Below are 27,175 nucleotides of genomic sequence, written 5' to 3'. Positions count from 1 at the left end.
TTTTGCTTGTCTAGATTTGGGTACCTATGTCATCTTTCAAATGGGTCATCTCTGGTTTGAATTTGTGAACCACAAATGCCCTGAACAATCTGATCATGTGTAGTATTTCTGAAAATGTGAATAAATGGGGATTAACTTCATGCCTCCTACTGCAACCAGATCCCTTGCATATTTGAAGCTAAATTGTAGCAGTGGATGGGTGATGTATGAATATAGTGTGATACTTTACTCATGTTTCTCTGTCTTCATTACTTAGAGACCTGAGTATTTGAGAAAACACAAATTCTGAAAAGTATTAGTAATTTTTCTAAGACTATTTCTAGTAAACTTGTAAGTTTAAACTCATTTAATATAATGAGGAGGAAGAAATTGCAATTAGTTTGCTGAATTTGTTAAAGTTTTACAGGGGAGAAGGTATAGCTCAGTGGTAGAGTGCATGCTTGGCATGCATGAGGTCCTGGGTTCAATCCCTGGTACCTCCTTTAAATAATTAAATAAACCTAGTTACCACCCTCTCCCTCCCAAAGAGCAATGAATGGGAAAAAAAGAAATTTATTTTAAAAAGGTTTACAAAAGATGATACACTCAAAGGAACTCAAAGAATTGAAATGTAATTGTTTAACTGAAATTGCAAATCTGAAGGAAGTACTATTGTGCGATGGTTCTAGGCTCTGAGAAATGAGCAAGAAGACTTCTTGTCTCACATGAAGTTGTTTCATTAAGAAAGCCTTTAGATATTAACCAAATCTTACCAAAAATCATATTCATGCAAAATGTATAATTTTAAGGGCAGGAAGAAGGTAATACTTGTTATTTTAAAACTTTATAAGTTTAACATTATATTTTATATATATAATATATAATATGTTAACACTGTTATAACATTGTAACATTAAACTGTTATAATGTTGCTATTGATTGCTATAGTTAATAACTTTTAATAATAGTAAATAATTTAGTGTTTCCGTTAAAATAAGTTTTAAAATTACTGCCAAAATACTTTCCCAGTCAGAATTCGTAAGGGTGGATACTAAAATAAACTCTCAAAATAGTGGTATCTTTTAATACAACTTTTCATTGTTAAATAGTGCTTAAAACTACCAGTTATTTGAAAGTCAAACTTTTTTTATCCTCTTCTTTAAAAGTAAGTTAAAATAGAAAATTGCTCTAGGGTTTAAAAAGATACTTTTTTTGGTCCAGCTTGTTTTATTTCACCTTTTGTGCTTGTAAGTTGCCCTTCTGAATTTCGAGATCATCTTGTATGAACACACATTTAGGGATATTTTAATGAATTACTATGTTGCAAATCCAGAATTCAGCATGAGATAACCGGATGTATCATTTTGACCTGACCTAATTTAGATGGCTCACTGTCACACATGAGGTACATTTTTATAAGTTTTGGTTAGTAACCTCAACCATAAAAATATCATTTTTATATTATTCCTGTTGACAAAAAAATCTGACAGAATGAGTAAGATTTCTGGCCTATTATAGATTGAACTCAGCTCCTTGGGGAATGATAAAATTTGTAAAATTCTCTTGTAAGCATAAATCCTTATGGGTTTCATTATATGATTTTTAAACTGTAGGTTTCAAATGGCAATTTTAGTCCCTTAATTTTAAAGATAACCCTTAAAAAATAGAGGTAGGAGATTATACTTCCAATAAGAGAAGTACAATAAGATAAACTATAAATTATTAATAAATCTGTGGCATGCTCCCATTTGAGCAGTTCCCCATATTTAACTATGATATTATATTATGTACTTTTCTCTCAAATTGTCTTTTCTTTTAACATAAACTCACTAAAACAGATGACAATGAAACTGTGAGGCTTTCTTAGTTGTCTGAAGGAAGTGCTTTTTTTCCCCCAGAGCTAGTATGAATTTGATGTTGCCAAAAATTTATGAAAGAAAACTTGATTCAAGTTTGTATACATGTGGTGTTATGTGGGAGGAAGAGTAACAGTTAAGGACTTGTTTCACTGAATTAGAAACTTGTGAGGGAGAAGGTGAGGGAAAAAAATCAGTCACGCATTTACATTGCAGAAACAAGCTGAATTTTGTTTTGATATTTTAAAATCATTTATTTTCAAGTATATTCAAGTAAAAAAATCTATTTAAACACTTCCTACAGTATCACTGGAAAAAATGAATTTTTCAGAATGATTTTAAATATGTCTACCTAATTATATGATTTATTTTTACATTTGTTAGACTGTATAATAAATATGTAGATTTCATTTTTTATAACAGTTTAGCTTACTGTTTCTTAACTGTCATTTGCTATTTAAAAAATTTTTTTAATTGAAGTGTTGTTGATTAACAGCGTTAGTTTCAGGTATACAGCAAAGTGATTCAGTTATACATATACACACATATATGTATATATTTCTTTTCAGATTCTTTTCCATTATATGTTATTACAAGAAATTGAATATAGTTCCCTGTGCTATACAGGAGGTCCTTGTTGTTTATCTAGTTCATAGTTAGTAATGTATGTCTGTTAATCCCCAACCCCTAATTTATCCCACCCCACCCTTTCCCCTTTGGTACCCACAGTTTGAAACAAACTGAATTTTTAAACAGTAGATGTTCCTTACATACTTAAGAAGAAGACTCTGTTTTCTAGTCCATTTGGTATATCTCCACAAATATTTTCAGATCTCATAGAGAAACAAGTGTTGGAATCATTTCGTCATTCATTCTACAAATATTTATTCACAATCAATCACTTTTCTAATGGCTGGAGATATACAGTAAATAAAAAAGATAAAGTACCCCTGCACACTTAGAATATGCACAGTTCTCTCTTATGTTGTATTGATCTATATGTTTATCTTTTTTTCTTATACCATTTTGCTTTTGATTACTCCTTAATACTTAGTCTTAAACTCAATTAGAGTCCTCCAAAGTTTATTTTTTTCAAAATTGTCTCAGTTCTTTTGCTCTTTCATATACATTATACAATTAGCATTTAATTCACCAGCAAAACCATCCTGATGTTTTCTTTGTGGGAAAGATTTAAATTACAAATTAAATTTGTTTAACAGATACAGGAATGTCCAGGTAATCTGTCTTTTGTTTGAGTTTTAGAAGCTTGCATCTTTCAGTGAATTAGTCTATTTAATCTAATTTATAAAATTTATTGGCATGGAATTATTTACAAAATTCCGTATATTCTTTCAGGATCTGTTTTATCTGTAATGTCATTCCTTTTCTACTACATATATTGGTAATTTGTGTTCTCTGTTTAAGTCGAACAGTCTCACTATAGGTTTATCAATTATATTTATAGCAAAGAACCAACTTTTATTTTCTTTAATTTTTCTCTGTAGTTTTCTCTCTTCTATTTAAGTGACGTCTGATTTATTTTCATTCTTCTTGCTTTAGGTTTAATTTACTCTTTTTAGTTCCTTAGGAATCTTAGATCATTAAGACCTTTTTTTTTTTTTGTAATAGGAACATTTCTTTCTAAGCAGTAGTTGTTTTGATCTATCATATCTTGATATGCTGTATTATTTAAAATTCTTTTAAAACATTTTGTATTTTCCTTGTGACTATTTTCTTTGATCCATGGGTTAAAAAAAATGTTTCCAAATATTTGGGGCTTTTGAGATATTATTCTGTTGTTGATTTCAGGCTTCTTAATTCCATGATATCAGTGAGCCTAGTTTTATAACTTTATTTCTTTGTTTTTGTTTTTGTTTTTGTTTTTTTGAAGTATAGTCAGTTTATAACATTCTATCAGTTTCTGCTATACAGCACAATATAGCATAGATTCCTATATGACTAAAGTATAAATAACCTGTGTGTAGTCAGGAAGGTTTAGAAAAGATGGCTGAATGTATGTAATCTGGAAACTTTAATTAATATTTTTCTCACCATTGTCCCCTAAGTGATTTTGTCAAGTGATAATAGCTTCTCTCAGACACTGGCTTCATTCTCTATATCTCAAACTTCCAAAGAAAAATAATATAATAATTCTTATGAATTATGTCAACTCTGACCTTGAGAAGGCTATTTTAAATCTGAAAGAAAAGGTTCAGGTGACTAGTTCATGAAGTATCAGTTTATCCATTTACTTACTTTAAAGGATTCGCATTTCTTCTCCTGGTACAGTCTAATAATTAATTTCGAATTATCTTTAAAGAATTGCAGAGAGATTCATGTTTCAAATCTAAGTTAAAATGAGTGAGAGGTGCTTTCTCTGAAAGAAAGAACTCTGATGTATTACCTGATAGCCTCATTACCAGAGAAACCTAATTGCTGGCGTAAATAGTGATAATCTAATTTACTGAATGATTTTTCGTTAATGAGAATAACACTAATAAAAAACAGAGAAATAAACATCATATAGAAATTGAAAGCACATAAGAACAAACATGCTATTAACCTGTCCAGCAGAAAATCAATGGTAGTGATATATTTAGGCCAGTGGTCTATCAGTTGGAAAAGGATGAGGAATAATATTTAGTCATCATTTTGCCAGAGACAGAAAGAGTTGTGCTGTATATTTCTATATTTTTTAGAAATTTGATTTTTAGATGAGAGAAGAGATTTCCTCTTCAAATACAATCCTGCACATGTATAACATGGTGTTTTTCCACCTTCTTAAAATAATCTTCTCAAATGCAGTTAATGCGACAGAGACCCAATTAGAAGCAGATGAAGTGAAGTAAAGGTCAGAATCCACAGGACGTAGGATACATGGTTGATGAGAAAAATAGGAGAGATTTGGAGGGATGACTTATGGCTTTTATAAGCACTAATTTAGAGTTTTCTCACTGAAAGAGAGAAAAATAGACATGATAAATCACAAGCTTTTGGGACTGACATCACCAGCATTTATCTAATCAACTATTAATCTAGCTTTGTCCGAACTGGAACTTCAGTAGCAGCTCCATTATATTACATTTTAAAAATCAGGCAGTCACTGTTTTCTGGTGTAAGTCTAAGTGATTTATGGTCTGAAACTTACCAGAGTGCCATCAGTGGAAAGTTGGTCTTACATTTACCTGGAATCAGCAGTGTAATGTTTAAAATATTACATCAACCAGCTAATGTTCTAAAATAATTACATTAAATACTAAGATTTCTCTAAAGTAGAGCAGCGATATTTTATGGTGTTTTATAGCAATTCACAAGGTTTTTTTTTTCTTTAATCAAAATAGTATTGAAGTAAAAATGTTAGTGCTAGAAGTGACTTTAAAAATCCAAATCAGTCTTCCAGTCTTTTCATATTTCATGAGGCTAGACTTTTGGAATAAAATAGATAGCTGTTTAATTTTTGAAATTATATTTTCTTCTTTCTATAATTCACGAGTCCTTTTTTGACTTTAAATAGAGCTTTTTTATCCTTAACACATCAGATACTGTTGACTGCCTACCTAGCATCCCAGTCCCTCTTTCTTCCTGACAATCAAATACTGATGTCCTCAGACATTAGCTCCTCAGAGAAGCACCCTATCTCTAGATTGTAAATAACCCTTATGAGTCTAGTGATGATTATCCTGTTTGCCATTGGTTGGTTTTGGGGTGGACGTAGGAGCTAGTTTTGACCGATGAAATTAGAAGAGATGTCTTGTTGGAGCTTTCTAGGAAAGAGCTCCCTATGGGATCCAGAAAATACACCTGGGGAAGAAAAAGTGCCTTCCCGTGATGATAGCTGTGCAGTAGGCTCAGAAAATAGCTGGTTTAGGTTTGAGCAAGTGATGGAGGTCCGCAGGGAGGAAACGAAGAAAAAAGGTTTGAAGGTATTTGGTAATGTCCTTGAAAGGTTGGCTGTATGAAGGTAAACAAGAAGAAGGAAAAAGGCAATTAGAAAGTACCTGAAAATTTCTCTGCGTCTAATGAGGAGATCATCCCTGCACATCTCTTCCGAACCACTTCCTTCTTCATTATGTTGTTAATTTCTGCGTCACCCATTCACTGAAGTAGGTCTCTCTGGCTCCTCACCATTTTAATTGTTCTTTTATGTTCTGAGGCACCAGAAGAGGTGATCTGTTTTTCTTTTCTTGAATGTAGCCTGGCTGTGAGGTCAGGAGCAGCTGTACCTTGGTAGTTTCCTGAAGCCTAAGTCAACGCAGAGAAAGCAGAGGAAACAGAAGCCCAGGGAGGCTGCGGTGAGCCCTGTTCCCTGCCCTGCGTCTGCGCTTCCTTAAGGTTTATTGCCATGTGAAACTAACCGTCCTCGTATAATTTATTCCAGTATGAACCTGGGCTTTCTAATACTTGTGGCTAATGCATCCACTTACAAAAATCAAATCTTCAGTCTGTGTTAAGATGCTATATGAGTGGGAGAATTAAAGTTGTAAAGACAACCATTTAGGCATGAGTCCTATCTCCTTTATCCCTGTTTCTCAGAGTCTTTGGGCTGATTGGAAATAGGGATTCTGTCTCTTTTACTGAGCTCATCCTCTAAAATATACTTGTCACATCTTCTCAGGGCTCAGTTCCTGGATCTTTTATTTTACAGTTTGCTGCTACTCTCCAGATAATTTCCTGACTTTCAGTACCAATAATACACTGACAGTTTCTAAATTTATAACTCCAGCCTGGAGCTCTTGCCTGAACTCCAGAATCCTGTCTCCTAGAATCAGCTAATTTCTTGACATCTCTACTTGGGCTTCTAATAGGCAGCTCAAATTTAGTAAGTCCCAAAACAACTCTGACTCCTCACCCCTCCAAGGAAATTTGTTCTGCTGTAATCTTCTTCTCAGTTTAATGCCACCTCTATTCTTCTAGCTGCTCAGGGCAAAAACCCATGGAGCCATCTTTGACTCTTGCTTACATCTGATTCATCAACTATCCTGCTGGCTCTGTCTTCGAAATATACCTGTAACTGGACTTCTAACAACGTGCATATTACTGCTCTTGACCTGGCTCGGACTCCCTTGCAAGTGCAAATTATATAATATATGTTTAATTAATGAAATGATCCTTTTCTCCAGGCATTAACTAACTAATCTCCTAAGTGAGTTCTTGCTAGTCTATGCCAGTGATAACATATTAAGATTTTAGTCAAAGAGGTATGTCTTAAAATGCCTAAAATACAATTTAAACATGGGCAGTTTGAAGTCAATATTTTGTCAAAAAGCAGTAATTTTAATAGTGCATATTTCAGTAATTGTGAGAAAGTGGGCCTTGCCTTAAACTTTTGTATCTGATGGCATTCTTTCAGTTGTAGCAGAAACACAAATCAAATTAAATAATACAGAAAGTATTAGCTCACTTAATGCGATGTCTGGGTATAGGGTATTGGTCCGGGTTCCTATAATCTTGGCTTCATTACTGTTCCTGGATATTTCTTTTCTGAATTCTCCTCCATACTCTCTCCTCAGGCTGGTAAAATGTCTGTTGACATTGTGGCTTCACATCCATGCATGGCAGTGTTCAGGAAGAGAGCAGGGAGGTGGCTTTAGAAAATTTATTGGAAGAGTCAGAAAATTTTCCTAGCAGATGCCTGCAAACCACTTCTCAGGTACCACTGGTTCAATGTAAGCCACATGCCCGTTCCTGAGTAGATTATTGGCAGGAGGTCTGGGATTACCTGCAGCTCTTCAGCCTGCTCTGAGAGGTGGCTTCTCATGAGGCATGTGGGGCTTGTGGGGAAAGGGAAGGGCTGGAGAGCTACAGGGGGTTTCGGTCCCATGAGGAAGGAGGAAGTGGGAAGGCAGGCAGGGGTGGGCTGTGTCTTTATTTCTTCTGGGCCAGTTATTTCTATCCCTCCAGCTTTAGGAACAAGTTTGTCATCTTTAAGATAATAGCTGTAAAGTGTTTCCTCCTTTAGATTTCCTCTGGAATTCATCTAAATTTCTGCTGCCTGTGCAGGTGAAGAATTTAACTGTTTTTCTCCTAAATGAACTCAGTGTCGCTTAGAGGAGAAACAAAAACTTTACTTCTATTTTCTCAGGTGCTTTGAATTATGTAGCTGGTGCTATATGAAGTTGAAATGAATTCATTAGTTCCTAAAGTTATATTTGCATTATTATATATGCTATAGATATATTTTAATTTTATTATAATGATAAATATAGTTACTAGGGTTATAGAATTAAAATGAGATAAATATATTTCTTATCTGGAAAATTATGCTAGGTACTCTTTAAAAAAGAATATACTGGAAAAATGTATTAGGATCAGTTTAAGGAAAATATAAATAACAAATCTGATGGGCTTTTTTTTTTTTTTTCATCTTAAAATCTAGGACATAAAAAAAGTTCTTAGAGAATTTTAGAGTGTGTAGTTTGGGCTCTCATTGTAAATCCAAGACAAGATCCAGGTTTCATGGAAATACTCCATGTATTTATAAATCAGTCAATGTCCCATGGGCTTCCATTCAGCATTACTTGATTTCTTCCACACAAGTTTGACAAGATGTTTTCTACTTGGCTTCACACAGCAAGTCCCAGAAAACTGGTGTGTGGGGAAAGATTTCTTCCTGACCACACTGTCTCTGGCTAAAGCTGCGACAAGACCATTACATTACCACCCCAGGCATTCCAGTCATCAGAACTGATGCTGAAGCACCCAGGCTTGAGGGCAGAAGCACACAGCCTCTCTGGAAGAGAGATTTGTGTCTCCCCATGTATCCTTGACAGTTCAGTAGATATTCATGAAAGGAAGCAATGACATTAGAAAATAAAATCCAAATGGTCTAAGAGGGAAATATGTAGTATCTTTATGTAAATGCATCTGAAACTCTTTATTATTACCCCCCACCCCCAACCAAGGAGCCGTTTTAGACTTTTTTTTTCTGTTTGTCCCTGCTCCCCATGAACTCTTAAAACCACAGGCCACTAACCACTCCTCGTACCAAATTATCTTCCCCCTTGGGAATATTGAGTCTGTTAAAAATTCATGCTTCATAGAAACAGTATTTTAGAGCAAACATGACTTAAGGTCAGATTAGGCCTGAATCTGTCTCTGCGTATACTGTTACTCACCCTCTCTGAATCCCAGGATTCTACATACCTTGTAAGTTTATTGTCAATGTAAGTTTATTGTCACTGTCTGGAATATATTTTGACATTTCATAGATTGTAGTTCTCTTATACACTGGTGTCTTCAAGAAAGTGGTGAAAATGTTTAGCAGATATGCCAACAATAGTCTTCTCTAAAGGATGGTGCCTTCCTGAGAAGAACCCTAAAGCATACATTTTAATACCCAAGAGCTGAAGAGCCAGAACAAAACCTTGGTCTTCCTGCTTTTTGCCGTAAGCTGTGATCAGTCTGAATTGATGCAGGATGTAAGTCCAGAGTGGAATATCTGTAAAACATCTTTCTTTAACTAATGCACTGAAACCTAATATGTAGCTCAGATTTAAGCTGAATGAGTGTGTCTGAATCTGCTTTGAATGTTTCACTTACCATACAGCAAAGGCACTTCTTTAGAATCTCTAGTGTCCCATGGACCAAAACTGGAAAACCGTATTATCCTTTATATGATCCTTTCTGGTCTTAAGATTTAAACATTGATTTATGGACAGTTCATATGTCTGGTTGAATTTGCCTTGATGTTCCTATTTTTTAACATGGTTGATATTTTTAAAAACAGATTAGAAAACGAAGTAGTTGACTTCATGCACACAGAAATTAACCTATTGGATTTTTTCCCCTTTTGGTCATGGATTAAGTTAAAAGTTTTTAAAGAACAGAGATCTGAGTTGTAGGCAGACTTCATTTCACCCATTTGCTTGGTAATAAGGGGCTACGGTTGATAAACTTCACAAACTGGCAGCCAATATAAATATTGAATCCAATAGTATAGGAAAACGCTAAGTCAGGAAAGATTATTTCAGGGATATTTTCCCTTTCTAAAAAATATGGAAACATTCATGATTAATTTTTCCATTCTCATATGGCTGCAACAAATCATATGATGAGAAAAAGAGTGAAATTTGCAGGAAAAGGTAGTAGAATCAGTACTGAAGTTGAAGCAGCTGACAGTGGGAGAGACAAACCATTATGATGCTCTCTTACCATTAACTATTTTTCACCTTTCCTATGTGTTGTGTGTGTGTGTTGTATAGATTTGTATGTGAAATTACTGTACAATGAGTACTATATTAGGAAAACACTTTTGTCATGGTGCATGGTAGAAAACAGTCTTGATCACTACTGATAAAATGATGCACTGGTCTTCATTAAGAATAATGTAATGAGTTAAAGCCCACACAAATGAGTTTTTCTTTCTTGTTTAAAAGTATCATTCACTCCAAGGCTTCCATGGATCTTTTAGGAAATGAATTCTAATAATAGTGGACTGAATTTCACAGGAATGGAAAGTAGCAGTAATGAACTTTATATAGGTATACAATTCCTTGAATGATTTGAAAAGCAAAAGCATGTCATAGGTCATAGATGACTAAATGAAGAAAGCTTGTTTTTGTAACATTTTCATTGGTATAAACAACAAACTCTCTTGTCCACAGATATGCTAAGTGTAAGTATGAACTAACGCGTTGCTGTCTTTCTTGAAGCACACTTGCTTTTGGCAACTTGAGAATTTCTATTCAGTTTCCAATTTGTGATACACAATTTTTTTAATTCTACAGAGCTTTTACCTTTTCTGCTCAGGGTCTGTATATATCCCTTAAGTTTGCTGAGGCCTTTAAATCTGAAAAACACAAAGAAGTTTGTTTGTTGTTGTTTTTTTTTTAACATCACCAGGATGAAGAATTACCTCCATTGTTCCAAATGCCCTACTTCTGTTCACAAGAATCATGAGAAGAGTACATGCCCCATCACTTTTGGGAAAAATGGACATTCCTTGGACATCAAAGGTAGGTAAACTGGAAAAAAAAAAAACCAAAAACAACCAACTCTACTTTCTCGTTACTTATTCTCCCTTGAATAGAAAGTGTGTTTTGTTTCTGTTTTTGTTTTTGTTTTCTTAAGATGCTGATGAGAAACTCTTCTTGCAAGCTCGAAGCTTTCTGTAAGTTAAGTTGCCATGGGAAGGGGCAGTGTGAAAACCTAGCAGTTTGACATGCAGAAGACCGACCAGTAAAATAACCTAAAATTTGGGTGGGCATCTAGATTTTTCTTCTGAGCTGTCTCTCCAGAAATGCTCAGAGCTTTATCTATTCATTTTAAATAAATACGTTAATGGTGAAAGAGAGGATAAGGATCTAGGTAATAATGATGCTGTGGCTCTAAATAGACTGGCAGTAAACCAAGACAGATGTTTCTGGGGTGGTAGGGGGGCTGCTAATTACTATTCATAAGCACATGGTGTATAATCAGTTGGTAGGATACTTTTCCAATATTGCGCATGACATTGTAAATCCAGATTCCCAAACGAGAATGGGGAATTGAGAAATGGATAGATTTTTACAAGAAGCAAATGTATAGATTTTTACAAGAAGCTTTTCCAAGAAAATATCTCAAAGTTCGAGAAAAGTGTAAACTTCCACATATGCTTGAAGGGAGGCTCAAGTTACATTTTAGCGGTTGACGATTTTATATCTGGAATGAGTGTAAGTGGGGGAAAAGGTATCTTAAGCCAGGCGTCCTTGGTTTTTTTCACGTTGGTACTTCAGGTTATGCAGTGCAGTTCTCCAGGCTTATATTTTATTGAAATTGGGATCTGTAGAGGTAGAAAGTCCAGAAATTTAAGGACACTGTAACAACAATGAAGTCCTGGGAAATAGCCAGTTTCCTGCACGAGACTGAGTTGCTGTGGCACTAATTTGGGCACATGCCAAAATGGATACCTGCAGGAGACAAAAGCAGCTGCTGTCTGGTCATCTGGGATGGCATGACCCTGAGAGGGCAGAGGAAATAACATGTGGACACAAAGCAGCGTAACTCAAGATAAAACAGGGAGATAATATCTTCTAACAGAAAAACAAGGTGTGTGCCCACCACAAGCCAAGAAGCGTCTGGGGGCCTCAGCTTCATCCAGAATAAGAAACCAGGTTCTTTATAACCTTATCTTGAAAATGAGCTGTTAATAAATTAGTACATAATAGGTCCATAGCAAGGAGAAATTATGAAGTTTGATGACTTCTTCCTGTGTACTCTCTGACAATCTTAGAGAAGTTTGTTTCTGGAGTCTTTGATGAGATTCACATCCATTGATATAAAAAGTAAACTGGTAGCAGGTTGTATTTATTGTTGAACTAACTAGTGCAGGAAGCTGATGCATGGATTAGAGCATCAGACTAGAAGTTACAAACTTGGGTTCGTTTTATTTTTTCTAGGACCTTGAAGGTAGGCTTGGGTAACCACTTTATTATCATCGTCACCACCATGGCCATCATTGCCCCATGAATCAAAAATTAAGGTTTGTTAGTCTGCTCTAACACTCGAAACATGTTGCTTCATTTAATGTTTGCAAATGACAATGTGGTAGTTACTGGTATTATAATCTCTGTTTTATAAATGAGGAAATTGAGACTCAGAGATTGAATAACTTGCTCAGCTTCACTCAGGCACTACGTAGCAGAGCCACCAATTGATCATCTGACTTCAGAAGTCCACAGTCTCAATCATGATCCTGTACTGTCACACTCCTGTCCTCTCTGACCTTCAGTTTACTCATCTATTAAACTGGAACGCTGAGACAGCCTCTAAACAGCTTCTTTCAAAATCTAATTCTGACTCTTAAATGTCTTCCAACTCCCTCCTCCCACTACCCCATAAAAGCCCTTAGGTCCTCTCAAACCCCAGAAACAATCACTGTCCTTCCTTCCCCCTCCCCATTCTTTTTACAGGAGACATTTTTATTTTCTTGCTATTCTTCTTCGTGCTCGATTACTTAGGGCTCATTGTAATTCATGTGACCACCTCCCTGTGTCTAAGGATGTGACAGTGAGATTAGGAGATGTAAATAGTGTCAGAGCAGATCCCAGAAACAAGCGGGGTTCCCTGGAGACAGTGATAGCTGGGGTGCTAACCCAGTGGGTCCTCCAGAGCCCCGGGGCCTGGAGGGCCAGACCTGGGAGATGTGCGCCACCTGCGGCTGCCTGACTTGTAGCAGGAGAAGCTGGAGCAGTGATTCATGATGATATTTGTAATGAAACTAAAATATTGAAAGAACAGGTAATTCAGGTACAGTGAGCTGAAGTCAAGGAAAGAATTACATGTTAAAGTAGTAAATTCAGATACCAAAAAATGTATTCGAAGGGAAAACCTAGAATAAGGTATTGGTTGTACAGTTTTACTAGTTTAGATTAGCTGCCTTCACAGCGCAAGCTTCCTGAACAATGTTATTTTTGCTGTGTAGACTTGACTTGGGGAATCCAGGCAGTCATTTGTATAGTTAATAGATGATTATGCTGAGAAATGATGGCTTGGAAAATCTCTTATGTGCGTTTCAAATTACTAACTGTCCTTAACACATACGGTACTATAGAATTTCCCAATATTAGATTTGAAAAATACGGATGTGATAGCCTATAAAATTTGCCTGGGAATAACGAAGACGAATAATTGTAAAGTAAGGTTTCTTAATTATTACACTAGACTCTAAACTGAAGATTGATTTCACCAGTGACTCTATAATGATTGTTACTAATCAGATTAGCTGAGAAGCGGTACCAGATACTCCAGTTTATACTCTTCAACGCTACCCAACAGGAAGTTCTGTGGTAAAATAAGTGTTCCATATCCACTAGTCACCATGACTGTTGAGCACTTAATATGTGACCAGTATGACTAAGGAACAGAATTTTAAATTTATTTAATTTTAACTACTTTCAGTTTGAATACTTAGATTCAAGTAGCTTACTGGCTGCTGTATTGTACAGTGCACAGCTAGAAAGATGCTCATCATGACTCTTTTTCTGAATTATGTATTACCTTCCAGTGGAGGCAGTAACTATTTTATTGCAGAGATTACTCCATGGATAATGTGAATAACAATCCTTAAAACAAACAAAAGGAGCACAAAACCCTTTTGTGTCCAAGACTTAATTGCCTCATACCAAAACAGTGAGTCTATTTATTCACCTTCAAGTTTGTCTCGGAAAGTCCATCTGTTCTCTGGAGAAAGCATGTGTTGAAAATAGTTGGTTGGCAGAACTTTTCATATTTCAATTGCTTATGTTATGTGGAAATCAGAACTTTTCTTTGAGAACTATAATTTATTTGAGAAAGAGGTACAATAGTACTACTGAAAATAACAGATATAGTCACTTCTTGGTGTTCAAGAGAGATTGGTTGTGGAGCCCCCATGGATACTAAGACCCATGGATGCTCAAGTCCCTTATGTGAAATGGTGAAGTATTTACACACAAGCTACACACAGCCTCCCATATACTTTAAATCATCTCTGGATTACTTATAATACCTAATACAATGTAAATGCCATGTGAATAGTTGTGAGTATAATGTAAATGCTATGTAGATAGATGCCAGTGTGCAGCAAATTCAAGTTTGCTTTTTGAAACTTTCTGGAACTTTTTTCTGATTATTTTCCATCTGAAGTTGGTTGAATATGTGGATATGGAAGGCTCAGTGTATTTAGGAAATCTAGAAAAAAGCAAATATTTATTAAACTGTTAGCATTTTCTCAAGCACCACAGTTTTCACAATAGCCCTATGAGGTAAGGTTCTCCCCATTTGACAGATGAGGAATGCCAAGCCCCAGAAAGGATAAATAACTTGTCAAAGGTAACAGGGCTTATAATGGCAAAACCAGAATTCTGAACTCAGGTAATGTGGCTCCACTGGCCAAGTTCTCAGCCTCTGGCCTATAGTGCCTTTCATCCCACTGCAGCTGACTGCTCTCCTCCACCTCTGCTCCTTGCACGTCCCCATCCTTGAGCTCTTCAGGTAGCGAATGATGGCAGTACGGCTGGGTATTCTAGTTCTTACCCTGACGAGTCACAAGGTGAGTGACCTGGAAGAAGCCCATTTCTACCTTCTCTTATTCCTGTATATGACAGTTAGAATGTACTTTGAGCTATCCTGGATTCCAAGATGCCAGTTAGGGTATACTCTGGGCTGTTCTGTCTCCAGTGCTGTGAGATGGGGCTCTCACTGTCTCCTGGAGGTGAAGCTGGCTGAGTTGCTATTAAGAGGTGCTGGGTGTGAGAGCTGCGGGAACCATGGGCGTGACAACTGGGCTGAGACAACATTAGCCATGTTGGTGTTTCAGAGGCCAGGAAAAGCACAGAACTCTGGTTCTGCATAATGGCACCCTGCCCTTAGTGCTGGGGGAAGTTCCTGGAAAATCCCCACAAGAGTTCAAGAGCACCAGCATCCTGAGACGGTAGATTATTCGGTCAGTCATGTCACATGCCTTGTTCTGGTGAGGTACCGTCCACCTCTCCTCATTCTGACAGAAAGAGAATCACGTTCGCAGTGGTCCGAGCCCACCGGCAGTATTAGGTAAACTAGTGGGTGTGTACTCCCTCTGTTATTTGTTAAGAATACTTGTATTTTTAAAAATGTTGTATGAAAGTGAATCTAATATAAAAAAATTAAAATTCCACATTTATCAGAGTACGCAATTTAGAATAAGGGTAGTTAAGCAATATTTTGAAGAACCTTTTACTGTTTGTTGTTAAATGACTGGGGTTCTGGAGACACTGGGGATCTGTTTCTATATACATGTGTTCATAGCATTTGTGATACAGCTCTTATCATTTCACATCACTAATGCTCCTGGACCAGTAACCTTGGGATATTCAGAAATATTTTTATCATCTTATTACTCTGTTTGTGTTACTGACTGAATTACTAGACTGTGAACTTTGTGAAGGCAGGGGCTTCATCCTATTTGATGCTTTCTTAGGGCCATGTTGTCTGTCACAGGGTTTGAATGAATGACCAAGAAGATAATAGGAGAACTGAGCAGAATATCACCAATATTTCTGATGTTTATAGGGATTTTAGGAGGGGAGATCTGGGGACTATGATAACAAAGGGGATGTTTGGCAAAAATTATTTGGAACATTGGTAGAGGGTATATTACATGGGGACCATTCCACTATTTTAAGAAGTGCAGCTAATATCTCCCGGTACCTCCTCTGCTTTCATTGATTTGATTAAATGACCAGTTGTTGTTTTTTTGCATCCTGTAGCACTCTTTATAATGCCAAATAGGTCATAAACATAAAAATTCGTACATAACTTTTGGAGTGATAATCTGTAGATTATATTGGATAATAGACACTCTTACTTCCTGCCAAAATCACAGCCTGATTTCTTCCTTTCCAATCCTTATACCTCTTGTTTCTTTTCTGGCTCTACTGCATGGTGTAGAATCACCAGTACACTACTGAAAATAAGTGGTGATGGTCTGCATCCTTCGCTGGTTCTGCGTTTAAAGGAAGTGCTTCCAATGTCATATGTTTAAGATAATTTGCTGAGGGTTTGTTATGCTAAGAAAGTGTCCTTTGATTCTTAATTTATTAGACTTTTTTTAATATCATGACTTGCTGTTGAATTTTATACAATGCCTCCCTTGCATTTGATGAAATTATAATTTACTTTGAATCTGGAATTGGTTATTATGGTGATTTTCACTAGTTGACTTTCTTATGTTAAACCAACTTTGCATTTCTAGATAAGCTTATGTTATTCATACTCTATTTGATTTTTTTTACATGTTGCTGGTTTGAGTTTGAGGCTTGTTATCTGGCCTGGCATTTGGTGAATTTTAATATTTGATGTGCACTTAGAAAAGAATTATAGTCTCTAATTGTTGGATGTAATGTTCCATAGATTTCATAGACTAATGTTAGAGTAACATCGTCTCTTGCTCATAATTGTTAGTTACAGTGTTCAAATGCTACAGATTTTATTACTATTTTTATCAACCTAATCTGGCAATTCCTGAGACATGTCTAACCACTTTCTACTATGACATCAGACTTTCTCTCCCTTGCACAGCTGTCAATTTTGAACGATGTAATTTAAGGTTTTGTTATTAAATGCAAAAAGATTTAGAATTGTTTTATTTTCCTAATGAGTTGAACTTAAGCAGGTATTTTTCTTAGATCAAGTAATATTCTGTATCAGTATCTATTTTATACAATACTTATGATGTAACCTCAGTTTTATTTTGGTTTAAATTACAAACCTGGTACATATATTTTCCATCCTTTTGTATATAAACTTTCTTTGCTTCTATGTATTTAATAGGGTCTCTTGTAAATGACTCATAGATGGAGTTTTTAAAAACTTGGCAAGATATCTTTGTTTTTTAACAGACAAGTTTATTTCTTGTATAATTATTACTGATATGTTTGAATCTTAAAGTACATCTTAATTTTTACTTTCTATTTTTTGACTTTTTTGTTTCATGTTTTACTTGTCTTCATTTGGGTTTTTTTTTTTTTTTTGCTTTGTTGTTTCATTTTGTTGATTTATTTTTCTCATAGGCTCTGAATTATTATATTTTACTATTTTAGAAACTGTACATATTTATTTTTAGTGATTATCCTAGATAGTTTCATATGCAGATTTAAACAATATCTGAAATTGATCAATATCTTTATCTACTACTTGAAATGTATTGGGACCTAAAATGCTTCAACTCTAATTACAACTACCTAAGTAAATATAGTCTATTTATGTCTAGTGTTTTTACCTATTCTATATTTTTAGATGTCATTTATTATTATTATTATTTTTACAAACAATGTTTTATAGATTTACCAAAATTGCTGCCCATTTTTCCTTACTTGCATTTCAAACTTTTATGATAATTTTTGAGTCAGGCAGAACTTCTAGAATTTTCTTTAGTGAGAGTTTGTAGTAAACTTTCAATTTTTGTTTAGCTGAAAACAAACAAAATTTCATCATTGTACTTGAAATGTAGCTTTCTTATATAGAGATCTAGATTAGTATTTATTTTTTCTAGTCACATGGAAGAACCTTCTACTATTCTGTTTTCTGTTATAACTTTCAGTTTAATTCAGGCTTCCTTAAATATCACACTTGCATTTAGCTCTATGTAGTTTCATCAAAAACATCTGATGACTAATTATGTTAGTATAGATTATATATGTATTTGTTATTTAAGGCCATCAGTGGGTTTCTAGGATCAGAGGTTTTGTGACTTTTATAATTCAGCAAAATTATTTGTTTTTATTCCTTTGATTATTGCCTTATTCTGATTTTTTTCTACCATATATTTTTGGCTCTCTGATTAGACAGACGTTACACCTGCTCAATCCATCCTAACCTTTTTTCTATTTTCCATATTTTGTATATTTGGCTGTTTTCAGGATAACTTCTTTGTATCTGTGTTCTAGTTCACTAAATTCTTCTTCAGCTGTATCTAATTTTCCCTTCAATCTATCAACCAAGTTTTAAACTTTATTTTATTTTTCATTTTAAAGATATATTTCACTCACTTCAATTCTTATGATTTAATTTCTATACTTTCTTTTCCCTTGCTCATAATTTTAATAAATTCTTTACTTATTAAAACATATGAAAAGTACTCAGTTTATATTTTCTGAAAAATTCTGATGTCTGAAATATTTGCTAGTATCCTGTTTTTTGCTGGCTATCACTAAATTCACCTTATTCACATATTTCATGGTTTTCTTTTGTGAGCTCATAGTCCTTGGACTTCAGCTGTGATAATTCTTCGAAGCCTGGATAGGATTGCATTCCTTCTTTTTTTTTTTTTTTTTTTTTTTGGCTTCCACTAGTTACCTGATATCATTGCCAACTTGGGACCACTTGAAACCCTTTGTTGATCACATAGATAGTATGTGAGTCCAGGCTGAAAAAAAAATACAGATTTCTAGAGCGAAATTGTGCTTGTAAATCATCAGGGAGCCTTCACCCTCCGAGATCTTGATCTGATGCAGCAATCTTCTGTTAGACCCTTCACTTTTAGACAGTCTGTGATTTTATCACCTATTTCCCATGGTCTGCACTGCTGTCAGAACAAAAACTGCAATTACCATGGTTAGGCAGATGCTCCCTGGAAAAAGCTGGCTTAATGCCTTTTTAAATTTCCTAGGTATCTTCTTTATCTCTCTTTTCAACTTCTGAATATTCTTCACTTTCTTGCTCCCTCAGGAAATCATTTAAAAATACTTTTCAGTACATTTTTAAACATGTTATTTTTATATTTCAGGGTATGTGGGCTGTTTGTCCCTGGAATTGAAATTTGTTTTCAGAAATCTCTGAGAGAAGTATTCTTTGACCAAGTGTCTTAGGTTCCACTCTGATGTCCTATGAGATGGTGATGATGAACTCTAACTTTATTGGCTGATAATCTTGCAAATCAGTTCAGGGGTGTTACAGATTTTGATTTAATTGGAGCAAAAATACTCTCAAAGAGGACGTTATAAGGTTATAAGAATGAGATGCTAACATTGGCAGTAAGATCAGAGCCTCAATACGAGTTGCTCAGTGTGGTTCCTGGAACTGCACACTTTATTGCTGTTCATTTCTTTGAATGTGAAAAATTACTTGAGTTAAAATATCAGTTGAATACACATTTATTTATGGCTCATAAAAAAAGATTTAACATGTAGTTTTCAGCCATGATTATGCCTATATAGCATTGACCACACACTGTTTTTTCTTGAAACTATGGCCCAAGAAAACTGGAGGGAACACCCTGCAAATTCCCAAACTTAAAGCTATCATGTCAGTTTGATACTTTGGTTGTTGCTGTGGAGATTTCTGTTTTTGTTTTTTTTTTTTTTTTCCAAATTAAACAGTGAATTTTGAATGAGAAAGAGAAATAAGCAACAGGTGCATATGAACTGCAGATATAAAAGATGTTCTTTCAGTAGAGTTAGGCCATCACTACTGCCTTGTTACCATGAGTCAAATGTGAATGTGTCTACCAAGGGAAATCTCTCTCGTCCTTGTTTACTCCTTAGGTTAATTATTTTCATACAGAGAATCTACAGTAGGTCTTCTCTGGCAGCTCCAGGGGCCAGACACAGCTGCTGAGAGAAATAGTCCAAGAAAACCGGTAGGCACTTTGGGAGGTTACTAGCTCTTTCATAATATCAGAGTGTTAGTTAGGGCATTTTCTATGTTAAAGACATTGTTTTTCTATTGTGACAGCCATAGAAATATTCATTAACCTTCAAATTTACATGTAGCATTGTTTGAGATTACATTATATAATCACTGTTGTTAATGTATTATTAATGCCTAGCTCCCAAATCTGTTTGCAAACTAGCAGGATAAAACTGTAAGTAAATACGGATGATTTCTGTGGAAATATAATTTCTATTTCATGGTAATGTTAAATCATGAAACTTCTCTAACTGGAAATACTAACTCCATTGATTCCATGACACAATTCTAAAACTACTGTTTTCTTGGTGAATGGCAAATCTAAGGCACGAGAAAATGGGTAGGCAATGTGGAGATGCCACTGGATTAGGAAATACACTGTAGTGTAGATAATATGGGTTCTAACCCTGACTTTGCAGTATGTTAATGGTGTGATTTTGAATTAAAAAATCAGTTAATCTCTCTAAGATTAGGTTTCTCACCTACAAAAATGGGGATAATACCCCATGTGGTAATTAGGAGCAAGAATTTGGGGAAGTTAGACATGGATTTGAGTACCGAATCTGTATCAATGAACTGTGTAAACATGAGCAAGTTGCTTAGCTTCAGAAGGACTCAATGTTCTCATCTATAAAATGGAAATAGTACAGTGTCTGGATTAGCATTTGAAATAATAAGGGATTTGTTTCTTTTTTTCCACGTGCAAGTACAAATCCATTTTTTAAACCTCATCATTCCTCCTCCTAGATATTAAGCTTCCAGTGCCTCTGAGTAGAGTTGTTATAGCAAAAATGCAAAGAAAGAGAGAAAATAGTCAATTCAAGTCCTTCAATTTATAATAGATTTGAAAGAAAATTTTCTGAGGCGGTATATTCTACTCTTGTTCCAGGATAGTTACACATTTCCTGCCTGGAAAAAACAGAGGCAAGTTAGAGAGGTAGACTTCTAAGTGGACAGTGGTCAGTGTCCTGGAGAAGAGACTCTGGCTCTCACCCCACGTTGGGTGGTGTTGGAGAGAATGAGAGAACTCAAAGATTTATTGATTTAAGATCAGATCTGAGTCTTGTGTCACATGCTGAGTGACAGCTTGGAAAGCAGGCCCCTTTGCACTTTAAAAATGCAGTAAGTGGTAACTTTCCTATAGAGTCATGCATTTGTTGAAGTCAGAGACCACGTCTTGCTTATTGAGTCAATAAATGATTATGGAATGCCTACTTTTCTATCACTGGAGCAGAGCAGTGAAGAGACCAGCCAAGGTTCCTGCTCAAATGGAACCTATATCGTAGGGTTCTCTATATTTTTTATGTTCTCTCCAGATACTGGCTTATAAAATATACAAGATAAATATCTGTTGAGTGGTAAATGAATGAGCTTTTCTTATACCTAGATAGTAAGTCTAGAGACTTCTAGGCCGATGGAAAGAGGAATGACTTTATTTACATGAAGGTTAATCAAAGACATAGCATAAAATTTGAGGTAGAATTAATCAATTCTATTTCCTGTTTGACTTCTGCGTTCTAAATGGAGCATCTACTCCTCATTGGCACAGTCTATGAATAGCTGTTCTACCTGATTTTTTATGAATGACCAATCTTTACACCATGGGAGACTTATGACTGTAAATATAGACTTCAAAATTACATCAGCAATTCAAGCATCTTATGGTGTACTAAAAAATAGATTAAAGTAATTATCACCGATGTGCCATTTTAAACTGTAAGAAAAATGGCCACACTGTCATTTTGACAAATAATGCCAGCTCAAGGGAATGTGCATGTTTTAATTTTTTCCGTTGAAGTTGCAAACCCATATCCATTTAAAAGTAGTCCAGGATGATACAGCAGGCTTGTTTGTCAGGGGAAAAATCATTATCATCTCTTTTAATAAAAATGCTGATGGCCATTTCTTGCAACTCTTAAGTAACAGATATGTGGCTTCAACACAGGATTATAATTTATTATTGCACTACACAATCTTATTAGACAGAAAACTATATTAAAAATAGCACCAAGAAGTAGGTTTAAGATATATGGAAGATGATGTCTGCCCACAATAAATAGTCCTCATACTGGGAAATACCCTAAGGAAATCTTTAGGACCTTAATGCATTCTTGATAAAGAATGTAACAGCTTCTATTTCAAACTGTGCCTCAGTTTTAGTTTTGACAATAAGTTTTGCCTGAAAAGAACTTTGAGACATCATCTGGTTTGTTCTTCTGCTTCTATAGAGGATCATAGTCACCACTTTGATACAAGGAAATTAACTCTGTTCTTAAAGCATCAGGAAAAAAGGAGATTTTTTACAACTTTCTGAGTCTGTAAATTACTAGAATGGGTAAAACAAGATCACTCCATCTTAATCCCAGGTGACACTGGCGGGATGGAGGGCCAGCAGCCCTCCCCCTTGGCAGGCTCTCCTCCCTCCAGAACTGGGAGGATGAGCTGCCCTTATGCAGGTCATGTCCTGCCTATTGTGACATCGCCAGACATGGCACTGCTCTTGGCATATTGGATGTGCCTGGTAGATTTTAATAATAAAATTTCTTCATAGCTCTCCTTCTGGAAAGATGGTTGGCATTGAATAATGTTGTAGGTTGGATTCTCTGGGAAGTAGCCTCTGAGATTTTGAGATTTGCATTCAGGAAGTCTATTTGAGAGTTTGTTTATTGGAGTTAATACCTGTGAGAGATTAGTAAAGCTTAATTGGGCAGAAGGAGAAGGTGAACTGAGATGAGTTGTAAACTGCAGGCTGCTCTGGAGCTGGCATGGATCTTTAGTCTTGTTCTGAGTGCAGGCAAGGGGGATCAGCCTTTGAATCTGTACATGTACCAGTAATTGGATGCCAGCCACTCCTGGAAAGGGGGCAAATGTTGGGAAAGGAAGCTTCCTTCTGCAAGATTAGAATTCTGGACAGGTAACAGACTCAGAAAGGGGGATGAGTGCCTAGGTCCTAAAGGGAGCTCTGGTGGCACACTACACTATCTACTGCAATTGAACACTTGTACTGCAGCAGCCACTGAAGTAAACGTTTGTTGAATGAATTAACTGCTACAATTTTTAAAGAGAGGTGTCTTCCAACATGATAGGGACAAAAAATGATTAAATACTAAAACATTGTGGTTGGAAAATAGGGATGAGGGTGAGGAAGCAGTGTGATAATAATATGGGCGAGTTTGAGTGTTAGAATATCCATGTAATTGACAGCAGAGGAAGAAGCAAGAATTGTAGCAACAAAGAGGCAGATAGGAGAGACTCAGGCAACCTTTATAATATTCAAGCTGATCGTGTTATTTTCTGTTTATGAGACACAATAATGTGACTTTTGTCTTTTCATCTTCATCTTGCACTGTAACTCCCTTTCTGACATTTACTGTTCTGTGTACACACGACATGCATCTTAACATCTACACTTTTGCTCCTGTAACTTCCTTTGCCTACAGTGTCTTCCCCATCCCTATGAACTTTAAAGTATTTATCATCAAATAAAGATTTAGAAGGATCTAAATCCTAAATGAAGGATCTACCCTTAAAGATATTCCTGTTTGCTTTTTTCCTCATGCTGGGTAGAATTTACAGCCTCCTCCCTTTCGTACGCTCTCCAATAATTTCTCTGCTTCCTGTTTGACTCCTGTTCAGACTCTGAACTCTTTGAGAGCAAGCAGTCATATATCTCTTTAAATAACTACCAGCTGATTGTGTCTAGTAAGTGGTGGTCACTCAAAGCTGTCTTTTGATTGAATTAATGAATTACATGATACTTAGGCAGGATTCCAGTTTTTAGAGAGGATTCAGGCATAGTATAATTTAGCAGAACATAATACTCAGGAGCAAGGAAAAAGGACTGTCTAAAGTAAAGCTAGCAAGACTCCTAGCTGGGCCAGAGGGTTCATGTAGGTAAAGGGGGTGGTACATGGTTATCTTGTTGAAGAGGGCCTTGTCCTCTGGATAAGAAATTCACTCTGAAGTATTTTAGTTACTAGTTTTATAATATGGGCAAATTACCAAAATTTCATTTAAAGACTGAAAAGTTTTTACAGGTTGTGCTGAAGGGATTAGTGATCTGGGATATCAGACCAGTTAGGCAGTTATTAAAATTACCAATTAGGCATAAAGTGGAAGAAAATTCACCTCAAATGAGCAGTGGGACAGACAGTATCACAGACAGACAGAGTAGGGCTGCACTGATGATCCAGATAGGTCAAACCCAGGGCGGGACCTGGAGCATGGCAGGATGGTGCAGGCAGTGTGGGAGGGTGCATCACCTCTTGGTGAGCCACCTACAGATCACCCTACACTTTGCCATCTGGGAGGTCTGCTTTCAGGTGGGTGGGACAAGAGTTCAGAGAACTTGGCAGCAGATCATAAGCAGAGCTCAGCAAGCCAACTGGCAGTAGAAAAATCTGGCAAAAGTAATGAGAATCCAGCTGTAATGCCAGGAGTTAGGAGACAGAATTCAATCCTTGGGGTTACCGGAGAGAACGTGACAGGGGTCCAGGAGTCTAATACTCCAATACTAGGTGAAGCACCAAGACAAGGAGTCAGTTACTGAAGTCAGTTTACAAGGTGTGAGTGTGATCATGGTAACAGGCAGCGTTAGGTTGGAAACCTTGTTTTTATCCATTGCAAGGAAGGAGAAACACTTGGTAACCTCTGGCAATGGGGATCTTCTTTTAAGGATATATAGAGAGTAAAACAGGAATGTAGCCATGGCTTTACTAGTCTGATCACAGTACTAGGCACTCAGTAAGAACTCTGATAGCTGTTGCCTCAGGAACGGTTACTTAGCTCTCCTGAATGCCTCAAATTCAAACTTCCCAAGAAAGGCTCCAGTTGGCACAGTCAATATTATAGGAAGTTGGTGGAACTGTCTCAGAAATATACTCAATGGGTCAATAACCTGGCTACCCTTAGGTCAGATGCCATCACTGGGCAAGCCAGTGGTGGTTTTGGTGATTGGACTGGACTACCTGGTGATTGATGTTTAGTTTCCCCTGACCAAGGACGGTGAAGGGAGCCAGACTTTAACCCTAAGAGTCATCCTGAACTCCTCTAATCCACCAAAACAGGAGCAGAAGATTAAGACAGCAGAAACAGGAAGGCTGATGGGATGTTGACCGAACGTTACAAAAATCCATACATGAGATGGCAGTGGCAAGCCGCCAGACAGGTGATTTCAAACTGATATATAGGAGAAACATTATAGAGAAGACTTGGTTTCCTCACATCTTCCTTCCTTCCAGAAAAATCTCTAAGCAGAGCCTTTTAAAAAGGTTTTATGCATTCTAGAAGTAAGAACTAAAGGAAAGCTCTGAGAATTGAAGCTTATGTGCAGTCTCTTATTTTCTGCAGCATGTGTAAGCCACAATAAACAAAAGTTCATAACAAAAATAAAGGGTTCCTGGATAGAATGAGATGGTCACCAATTTGTGGGAAAAAAAAGACAACATCCATGATCAGTTAATAAGATTCCAAACAGTATTTAATACAAAGCCAGACATTAACATAAGTTTCATCTACGTGAAATAAACCAAGAGGATTCTGAAATGCAGGTGTTCTGTTTCAGAGTGAGCCAAGACAGGCAGATCTAAATCTACATATTAGCCCCTCACAAATCCTATAGAGAGATAAGGAATTTACACGGTATTTAAGCAAATGGAATTTGTTCAATCTGAAAAGGGCCAAAAGAATGAAAATTTTTGACAAGAACCTTAAGAAGAAATGACAAAGATTTCTTCCATTGTCCCTGAAGAACGAAACACCTTATTTCTCTACATCATCCTGTAATTTACAAAACTCTTTACATTCCTCATCTTATGTGATCTTTACCAAAACCCTTTTCGTGTAAAGAAACTGTGGGTCCAGCAAAGGTGACTCGCCCAAGGTCATATGGCTAGTAAGTGACTGAGCAAGAATTTGAGCTCAGAACATCTTTAATCTGATTCACTATCCACCGTCCCCGCCCCCTGACAACAAATCCTTTTTTGTTCTCAGGAAGAGCTGGATAAAAGGAGAAATAAATGATAAAGCACTAGCAGTACACTAGTTTCTACTTCATTACTATGTATCGTATTTAATAGGATTCACAGACTCTCCACAAGTGAAACTGCGTTTCTGGTCGCTCCTTGTGCTGCTCAGTAACTGGCTTCTTAGGAGTCTTTCTCAAGCGTCCCAGGAATTCGAGCAGTATCACTGAGATGTCAGTCTTGGATTACACTCTTATAGCAATAATGTTTCCTCAAAATGTGTTTTATAATTTACACAGACTATTTATACACACCCCATTTAAACACAAACAATGCAAATTCAAACAAATAAATAAGACAATACTAGGTACACATTGTCATTGAATACACTTTAAATCTTTTCATGATTACATAACTACATTCCTTTCCGATTCAACCTCAGTACTTTCTCTCTCTGTCACATAAAATATACACACTCAGACTATAATGAACTTTCAAAATGAGTTAGAATCCCTTTGAATGTTAAAACGACCCAACATTCAACATGTAGTTGTTGAGTGACTCCTGCATGCCGGGCGCTGTGCTGAGCACTGAGGATATAACAATGAACAAGACAGATGTGCCTCTGTCCTCTCTGCACTTGTACTCTCCTGGGGAGGTTAGACATTAAACAAATAAGCAAGCAGTTAAAAAACAGACTTTGAAGTATGAATGCAATAGACTGATTTCAATAATAGAAAATAAAGAGTTTGATATTAGGTGTTTGGGGAACTTGTGTTTAAGTGGGTGTTGGTTAAGTTGAGGTCTGAAAGAAGGAAGGTCACAGGGTCAGGGAAAGAGAGAACAGCAGTGTGAGACTCTGAGTCGGGCTGGTGCTGGGGGGACTGGCACCAGCATGTCAGGCACTTAGTGGGACGGGCAGGGAGCTTGTTGAGAGGCACGCGGAGTCCTGTGAGTTCGGGTGAGACATCAGGTTTCCAGCGGTGCTGGCATCTGTCAGAGCATCATAGGATCTCTAGAGTCATGGTGTGCATCCTATCGTGAGGTGAGCTTCCAGAGGCCTGGCAAGTTCTGCGCACGGGCACTGGTCTGGCCCTGGTGGTCCTCAAGTGCAGGGAGCTCTCTGAGCCCACAGAATCCTTAGCAGGGGTGCCTGGCAGAGCGAAGTCTCCAGTACTCGGCCACCACAGGAGAACTCTGTGAGCTGAATCCAGTGTCCCCTGCCACTCGAGTAACTCAGGTGTTATTCATACT

At 36.5% G+C, this 27,175-nt stretch overlaps 1 protein-coding gene across 13 annotated transcripts in view; it reads left to right on the top strand.

Annotated features, from left to right (window-relative positions):
- METTL4 (methyltransferase 4, N6-adenosine) overlaps positions 1-27,175 on the top strand; it is a 427,480-nt gene that overhangs the window by 284,493 nt on the left and 115,812 nt on the right. For 10 of the 13 annotated variants that reach the window (XR_010378698.1, XR_010378697.1, XR_010378701.1 and 7 more), the window contains exon 10: positions 10,677-10,789. The exons of 1 other annotated variant lie outside the window; for it this stretch is intronic. The gene's annotated coding sequence lies outside the window, so the exon portion shown is untranslated. Of the gene's footprint in view, positions 1-10,676; positions 10,790-10,904; positions 10,945-12,211; positions 12,295-27,175 lie in introns of all 13 variants that reach the window. 2 more of the 13 variants (XR_010378695.1, XR_010378696.1) reach the window with 2 other exon arrangements.

Source organism: Camelus dromedarius, chromosome 32 (assembly GCF_036321535.1).
Source record: "Camelus dromedarius isolate mCamDro1 chromosome 32, mCamDro1.pat, whole genome shotgun sequence".
Classification (NCBI taxonomy): domain Eukaryota; kingdom Metazoa; phylum Chordata; class Mammalia; order Artiodactyla; family Camelidae; genus Camelus; species Camelus dromedarius.
The sequence above is the reverse complement of the archived record's forward strand: the minus strand, read 5'-3'. Positions and strand labels throughout refer to the sequence as shown.